Here is an 8,477-nt window from a genome sequence, read left to right as displayed (position 1 = left end):
AGATAAGGAAACTGAAGCTGAGAAGCAAGCAACCTGCCCAAGGTCACAGAGCACGTAAACGGTGGATTCCAGACTCAGACCCTTGTCCGTCCCGCTCCAGGCTCAGCCACTGGTCCATGCTGGGATGTGGGGTTGACCCTGTTCTGTGCTCTGTGGCCAATAGGGAGCTTGTGCTGAGCCGTGGGTGCTGAGCTGTGGAGGACCCACCAGGAGGCAGTGAGTGCATGGGCCTCCTTGGTGATCCAAATGGGAAAGGTATCCCAACACAAATGTTCTAAAACGGAATTACCCAAAACAGCAGTTTCTTAAAATAAATTCTCCAGATGGGAAGTTTTCAGTGCAAGCTGATCACACAAATGGATCCAAAAAAGGGTCCATCATTTTGGTAAACACTCCCCATCCCAAAACATGAAGAAGTTAGCCCACATCCATCAGACTCCTCCTTCTCACCTGAAAAGAGCAGGCTTGTTTTCAGTGCACTGCTACTGATTTCAGACGCACAGACAAACAGAAGGCCCGCGTCCCCATCAAGGAAAGAAAAATGTTGGGCCATCAGTCAGAAGCCACAGGCACCCATTCTCAATGCTTCAGTGCTATGCTAAAGGATCCTGGGTTTACCAGAAGGTGTAAAATTTGTCCTGCAAGGACACACACTGGGCAGCATCCCCCTGCTTTGCAGGACAGTTCCAAAAACACCAGACCAGGCACTGGCAAGACTGGGGCTGCAGGCACATGGACCCCTGGGAACCAGCACCGCGACTGTAGGTAGGGAGGTGGAGTACCTGGAGCCACAAATCCCAGTCTGGGCTGCCTTGGAGGGACCCGGCTCCTCTATTAGCTGATCTGAAGACGTTCCGAGTCTCCACACTTTGGAGATCACCGGTGGGAACCCACGAGCAGTCTTGCCCAGACTGCACGGCCAGGTCAGGGTCAAGGGTCTACCCAGAACTCAAGCCCTCGGACTCCCAAGCCAAGGCTCTCTTGTTCTCCTTCCGTCCTTAAGAAGTGTTTCTTCTTCAGAAACAAAACCCACAAAAATAAAGGTGCACGCACATGTGTGCACATACACACACGTGCAGTAGTCTTAAAACTGATAAAAACCAACAAATCCAGGCAACCAAAGTTCAACGTAACACTGCCCTTAATTAATGATGCTCTCCTATTTTTCCCTTATCAAATTTGCTTTTGAACAAGAATTAAATAAAATGAGTGTATTAACTCTGAATTTCTTGTCTTTTGATAGTTGGTGTCACTGCCTTCGCATGATTCGAATTTGGTAGTTGCTTTGCGTCTCACTGAAGCACTGACCACCACCAAAAGGTAACAGGACATCCAAAGGAGGAGCGAGGGGAGAGCAGAGAAAAGAGGAGACATATTACTTAACTTTGTGATGCTGATTACCCGAATACAAAGATGCTCACAAGAACATTCTGCCTTGGATATCAGCCAGAAAAATCAAACCTACGTTGCTGCTTCAATACATGTGAATACTACAAATTAGCATAAAAACATCTATTCTGTGAGTAATAGCCTCCACAGTCCCAGAGGACAGCAGTACACAAATTTAAAAAAGAAAAAAAGAAAAAAGGAAAAGGAAAAACAGTCTCGAGCTTTTTCCAAAATGGTGCTAATGCGCTCCTGAAACTTAATTTTATAATTTACTGGCAGTCAAGATGGCAGGAAATAAAATAATTTGCTATATTCTGCACAACAAACCCTGCTTTTCCTGGGAAGGGGTAATTATCCCCATGGGAAAAAAGAAAAAAGAAAAAAATACGCCATCTCATATTAGGCTAAAGTCTCATCAAGAAGAGAAAAAGTGCCTCATTACACATAATTACCAGGGAATTAGAAACATCATTTAACTAAATGAGCGAATAATGCTCAGGATATTGAAGAAACTTGCCTGCACTTCTGCAAAGCACTCTAAGTCCCATTACAAAAATTGCCCCTCTTTAATGGAATAATTTTAGGCCTTGTCTGCCTTGCTTTAAAAATAAAGGAGCTCCAAGAGGCAGAGAGGCTGAAGCCGCCATAAACAACTGTTGAAAGGGACTGAGAGAAGGCGCTGTCTCTCCTGGAGACCAAGACTCGGAATGACTCGTAATCTGCCGTAATCACGAAAATTAAACCCGAGGACCTGAAAAGAGGATTACCCCTTTTTAATTGTCCTTCCTCGGGACATCGACGTACTTGTGAGCGTGTATTAGGGACAACAGAGGACAGGTTTTCAGTTTCGGGCACAGCTTCCCGGCTCCCATACGAAAGCAGTTACAGCCATTCGATGTTCTCTTCAAACAATAAAAATTATAACATACCTGCAGATTGATGTTTACTGTGGCTTAATGCAATGATTTTTCTAGCTACTCAAAAGCCTCCAGGCTTGGATTGGGGTCCCCTCCCCCTTTTCCCTTCACTTTTAATATTTGTCAAGGTCCAGCATCCAAGCAGTGAATTTAATTCGACCTCCCCACTGTCCTGCAACCACAAACTTTATTCATACAGGAACCAGAAGAGCAAAGTAGACCAACCCTGGCTGTCTCATCTGCCTTTCTTGACTTTGAAGCAAGTAAAATTCAGAATAGAGTTAGCATGGCTCAGATTCTTAGCCACGGCCAAACAAAGAACCAAAGAGCTTGCTTTAAAAAGAAACCAAAGTCCGGGAGGGTTTGCAGGACTCTCTGAGGACCCAGCCCAGAGACCCCTCCCAGCGCACCCCCAGCCTCCAGTGAGGAGCAGCCCCTCCCGGACAGGCCCAGCCAGAGCACCAGCCAGTCCACCTTCACGGTGGACTTCTAGCCATTGTCAACAGCAACGCCCATCTCAGCAGTGAAAAAGCTAAAAGCAGGTGCCCAAGGCCACAGAGCCCCCTGCTCAGGCCCAAGAGGCTCAGGCCGAGGGTCTTACACAGAGAGCGACCCTCTCGGCAGAGGGGAGTGAGGCTGCCCCTTACCCCACCGCGCAGCCCTCGGGCACGCACTCCTTCCTGGTCCCACACTTGCCAACGGTGAGAGAAGAAAACAAATGAGCCTCGCTCCTCACAACGCCTGCCCTGGGGCAGTGTGGAGACAGTGGGCACGCAAAGCATGGGGCTGGGGTGGGAAACAGCTGAGCCCCGGCCCCTGAAAGTTCTAGGATCCCATTCCCAAGAAATGCAAAAAACACTGAAAAGCAACCAGCTGGTCTCCTCGGGGATGAGAGCGGCTTCACAGAGAGGAGCTCCACCAAGAGAAACCGAGTCCCTGGGCTCTGAAATGCCCGCTGAGCTCCACGTGGACTAATTCTCTCTTTGTATCTAGCCCAGAATTTTTTCCACCTAGTTTCTTTTCATTTCTAGGATTTCTCTTTTTTATATCTACTGGTTTTATACTTGCCTATTTTTGATACATAATTTCTTGAATTACTTTAGATGAATTTATACTTTGGTTTATCTCTTTGAATACTTTAAACATAAAGTCTTTGGTTGGTGGAGCTGTAAAATTAATTTCATCCGGAGTTAATACCTGTTGTGATTTTGCTTAGACTTATTTGCCTCACCCTCCCAGGTATAATTGATGAAAGTATAAGATGTTTAAACTGCACAGTGTTATGGTTTGATATACGTGTGCTTGGACACTACTGAAGAGCCCAGGTGAGAGGACACACAGCCGAAGCTCGGCTCCTATCCCAGGCTGAGGGATCAAAGTTGAAGGACACAGTGGCAACAGCTATTGCTTACCTCACTAAGGAAGGGGTGCTAACTGATTCCCCGCTGCGCTCACCCAACCAGAACAAGAGCCACCTGCTTCCAAACCCCCACTGCAGGTCGCCCAGCGCTGTCCTCCCGGAGCACTCACCGAGAGTGCCGCCGCCGACAGCGCTCACCGCGGCGCGGCAAGACGCCTTTCAAAGCACTTCCACTCTCGTGGACTCCAGCGAGGTCTGTCACGGTGGCATAGCTCCCATTGTCCCAACGTACGTAATGGTGTAGACAAAGTCATCCTGCCACCAGAAGCCCAGACAAGTGACACTTCCGCTGACCTGGTGGTCCTACTGGGAGCTGTGGTAGAACAACTTCGGAGAGAGGATGCATCTGGCTAAGATTTGCAAACACAACCTCCTGGCTCACTTCACCGACCAGAATTAAGGACTGCAAATATTGGAATTACCAGTTTTATTTCTGTTTTCAGTCAGATCATCCATCTTTTGCCAAGAGCAAAGCAAACATGTTTAACTCTCATGAGCCAGCTAGGCAAGATGACACAATAAACTCACATTGTGGTGGCCACTCTGCTCCACACACACAGCCGCCGCCACCACGTTATAAGGGAGGACAAAAAAAGATTCAGACTCTAAAACAAGAAGTCGGCACTTCTCTGGACTTGGGTCGCTGGTCTCCAGGGCAGGCAGCAGGAAGCCAGGCAGGGAGTCCAGCTCCTGCCTGGCAACACAGGGTGCCGGCCTGGGAAGGAGGGGAGAGCCAAAGCAGAAAAGACCAAAATGTACACCGTCCACGCAGAGCCTGGCGAGGAAATCCTGTCACCAAGCACACGTATATCAAACCATAACACTGTGCAGTTTAAACATCTTATACTTTCATCAATTATACCTGGGAGGGTGAGGCAAATAAGTCTAAGCAAAATCACAACAGGTATTAACTCCAGATGAAATTAATTTTACAGCTCCACCAACCAAAGACTTTATGTTTAAAGTATTCAAAGAGATAAACCAAAGTACAAATTTATCTAAAGTAATTCAAGAAATTATGTATCAAAAATAGGCAAGTATAAAACCAGTAGATATAAAAAAGAGAAATCCTAGAAATGAAAAGAAACTAGGTGGAACAAATTCTGGGCTAGATACAAAGAGAGAATTAGTAAGTTGGAAGCGAATGCTGAGAACTCCCTCAGAACACAGCGAGGTGACAGAACAAACTTTAAATAGGGAAGGACACTCGGGGGACAGGGAGGGAAAAGAAGACTCCGCACTCCGCCAGCAGGAGTGCCAGAACTCGGGGCGCTGGGCAGGCGGTGTTCAGAAGCAAAACCGCCAAAAACCTTCCAGAACTGAAGGCTTGTGCTTTGTTTTCGCACTGAGCAGGGGTACACGAGCACGAACATGAGCCAACAGGGAGACGCATCAGCCGGGTGGGGCCGCGGCCTCCGGACTGCCGGTCAAACACTATTCTGAACCTTTCTGTGAGTGTTGTGGGGTGAGATTCACATTTGAATTGGTGGACTTCCAGAAACGCTGTCTGGCTCAGTAGTTTGGGTGGACCTCAACCAATCAGGTGGCCCGAACAGAACAGAACGCTGACTCCCCAGGTGGGGGCGGAGGGGGGGGGGGATGCGGCTTGGCCACAGGCTGCCCTCGGACTTCACCCACAGCCCCACTTCTCCAGTTTGCGCTGGCTGCCTTGGAAGGGAAACCGCCACCCTTCCCCGAGACCCCAGCCTGCCGGCCTCCCCTTCAGGTCCTGGACTCGCCATGCCTCCACAACCACAGGACCCGGTCCCTTAGAAGAGTGCACACACAAGAGTGAGTTTGTGTGTGTGCACACAGATACGAACACACACCTGCCTTATTGGCTGTTTCACTGGAGAACACTGACCAATACAGAGGCGAAAAGGAGAGAAACTCCATAAAGGATGCTTCATAATAACTTTTAAAAATCCACTTCAATATATTATAATCATAAACTTGTATATGCCTAGTAACGTAGCTTCAAAATGTCATTCATAAAACATATAAAAATATATAAAGCAAAATATTACATAAAGCAAATTACAGGCAGAAATCGGCAAATCAACATAGTGGGAGAGTTGAGCACATCAGAAAATTGGTAATGTAGTTCACAATCTATTAGTGCAACAGATTTAAACTACAATATTAACAATCCAAATAATATAAAAGTTGAACCCTGCACCTGACAGAGAAAAACCTTTGCAGAAGCACGACTCAGTTATCAAACCATGCGCCACAGTGCAGAACTTACTAAATCGCAGAAACTGGCGTCACTCAGACCACTCTGTCCGCACCGTCACTAAGCTAGACGCCAGCAGTCGACCAGCGGTCACGTGCTTGGAACCTTAGACGTGGACCGCAGCAGTTCGCGGGGAAGAGGGGACTCTCAGTGGAACTTATACAGCACGTGGAACTGAACAGCTAAAAATAAGTCGTATCAAAACTGGTGAGCTATAGTGAAGAATGTCCTTAAAAGTAAATATAGTTTTATATACATTTATTTTAAAGTGAGAAAGTCTGAGAATTAGTCAGTTTTGTATTCCACTCAAGAAGAAAGAGAACCAAAGAGCAAGACTGATCAATAAAAGTCACAAATAACTAATATTAGGAATAATAAACAGTCAATATTTTTAAAATCATAAGAGAACAGTATGAACAATAAAGTTTAAAACCTACATGGAATAGGTTTGTTGTATACACAGGTCAAAATCACCAAAAGAAATAGAAAGCCTAGTAAATCAAACCGCACTGCTAAACGTCTGCCCACCGCCCCCAGCCCTCAAAGCCCACAAGGTCCCGATGATTTCTAGGCAGCTTTTGCTAACCCTTCAAGGAACACCATCCTTGTCTGAAATTGTTTCAGGGACGAGAAAAAGAAGGAAACCACCCAATTGGTCTTGCAAGGTGAACATAAACTTGATACAGCGACAGTGGGCCCACACGGAACGCGACAGAGCCCGAGGCTCCTGGCCAGAGACGGGGCGTGTCAGCAGACACCGGGAAACTGAGCCCACTCCTGTCCCAGGCCAGACAGGCTACCCTGCTACCCACTCTGTGCAACCTTAAGTGAAAACCCAACAAAATTACAAGGGATATGCTTATTTTTTCTCCTATGTCTTCTAGAAGCCATATTTCCCCTGCTCCTGGGTATGACCTGGTGCATTCGGGAAGACGTGAAGTCAGTCAAACCCCGGTCCGGTCCGAGACTTGTCCCCAGACTACTGCACAACCAAAGGGACTTTTTTTAACAGCTGGCATTTTTTCAGACCATAGACATGTGTGTGTTAAAATGTACATAAAATTCACTGTATTAACCGTTTTGAGGGTACAGCTCAGTGGCATTAAGCACATTTGCATGGTTGTGCAGCCATCACCACCGTGGCTTTCCAGAACTTTCCACCACCCCAAACTGGAACTCTGTGCCCACTGAACAGCACCTCCCCAACTCCCCTGCCCCAGGCCCTGGCAGTGACCAGGCTACCTCCTGTTCCTATGGGTGCAACTACTCTAGAAAACTCATGTAAGTGGAATCGTACAATCTCTGTCTTTTTGTACCTGGCTTATTCTGCCGAGCATAAGTCTCAAGTTCCACCCATGTCATCGCAGGTGTCAGTTTCCTTCCTTTTCAGGGCTGAGTAATAGTCCATTGAATGCACAGACCACACTGTGCTTACCCATTCATCTGCTGACGGACCTCAGGGTGGCTGCCGCCTTTGGGCTAGCGTGAATGATGCTGGCTTTATGAACAGGGGCACGCCGGTGTCTGCACAAGTCCCCGCACTCAGTTGCTGTGTGTACATACACAGCAGTGGGACTGCTATCTCACATGGCGATCCTGCCTGGAACTCTGTGTAGGACCACCATACTGGTTTCCACAGAAGCTGCATCACTTTACATTCTCTCTAGCATTGCCCAAGGGTTCGAATTCCCCCCCTTCCTCACCAGATTTGCTATTTTCTGGTTTTTTTGTTTGTTTTTGCTGTGTGCCACGGCGACTCATGGGAGTGAGAGACTTTCCTGACTCTAAGCCGCACTGCAACATCTTCAGAGGAGGGCCTCCATCCCCACGTTAGCAGTTCAGAGTTTAGACTGGGGAGTGGGGTGGCAATCAGGGGGACGTAGTTATAGAATGCACTCCCCGAAGTAAAAGTTCCTTTAGACTAGGAAGAGAACAATGGATTGAAGGAGTCCCCTGAGAGTCCAGCACTACAGAATAACACTCCTAGAGACAAAAAGAAAAACATGAAAGAAAAAATAAATAGGAATTTTTGTTTTTTACTTTCTTAGTCAAAGACCACCTTCAAAAGGAATATATATGTAAAATATATAATCAGTATTATATTATATAATATTATATATATTATATACAATATTGTATATTATATATATTGTATATTATATACAATATTATATAATAACTGATCAGCGTGCACTGAGTTCTCACGATATGTCAGGGACTGAGCCAGCTATTTTACATGAATTTCTACCTAACCCTCCTAACAACCATCTTTGCAGACGGGGCAAGTGAAGCCTGGGACCCAGGGACTTGCCCAGGATCACCCAGCTAGTCCCCTGCAAAGCCGGGATTTGAGTCAGAGTCTGTCTGGTTTGGAATTTTCCAGTACCTAAGGAATAAGACTTCAATTTTTTTTCTTTTTTTTTTTTTTTTACTGTTTCAGCTTTCTCTCCCATAACACTTGAAATTCGAGCCCTGCTTTACTCACCAAACTAGCTCCCATGCACTTTGGGAAAAT

This window comes from Sturnira hondurensis, unplaced genomic scaffold, assembly GCF_014824575.4.
Source record: "Sturnira hondurensis isolate 20B ecotype Veracruz unplaced genomic scaffold, ASM1482457v3 Scaffold0007208, whole genome shotgun sequence".
NCBI classification, from domain to species: Eukaryota; Metazoa; Chordata; class Mammalia; order Chiroptera; family Phyllostomidae; genus Sturnira; species Sturnira hondurensis.
The sequence above is the reverse complement of the archived record's forward strand: the minus strand, read 5'-3'. Positions refer to the sequence as shown.